The sequence below is a fragment of the Limulus polyphemus genome, unplaced genomic scaffold, assembly GCF_000517525.1.
Source record: "Limulus polyphemus unplaced genomic scaffold, Limulus_polyphemus-2.1.2 Scaffold2108, whole genome shotgun sequence".
Taxonomy (NCBI): domain Eukaryota; kingdom Metazoa; phylum Arthropoda; class Merostomata; order Xiphosura; family Limulidae; genus Limulus; species Limulus polyphemus.
The window spans coordinates 201,293-201,979 of NW_013667718.1; positions in this window are offsets into that span (position 1 = coordinate 201,293).

Genomic DNA, 687 nt, shown 5'->3' on the forward strand with positions numbered 1-687 from the left:
TTCTTCTCAGTAAACTCTGGTGAACAGTGGATGCCATCATGTGGATGAACTTGTTCTGGACACCCAATGAAAGATAAGACGTGGATCCAGGATGACTTTCCACATGAGTGAGGTGTTCTTTCATGACAGGGTCAAAGATGTCCAGAACTTTCAGTAAGCCAAGGAAATTTCCTACATTAGAGTCATCATCTAGCTCAAGTGACTCCCTGTGTCCTCGTAAAGCCAGGTTCTGAGTCGCAACGAATTTTATGCAATGAAGGATTCTCGTCAAGATATCACGCCTCTTCTGCTTTTCCTTCTCAATCTGTGACTGAAGTTCCGCGCCAATAACTCCTCTGTTTTCAGCTAAATTTCTTTCCATTTCTTTCCACTGTGTGAAGCACTCCCAATGATTCTTAGCATTTTCATGAAAACTAATTCTTTCATGTGCTTTCCACTGATTGAATCCACTTTCCTGCTCCAATGGGGATTGGTGGTCTGACCGGGAATAGAGAAGACAATAGATAAAAAATGCAGACTTTTCAGAAGGGGAATAGACCAGCCATGAGCAAATCACTTCCTCACCATGACCATTTCCTAATTTCCTCTTGAACCAAGTTTTGTTCATTGAGTGGTTATTTGTTGATAGGAAAGACCTCACTGTTCTGGAAATACTTCGAACCCAGCTTTATTATTTCTGTTCTCAAC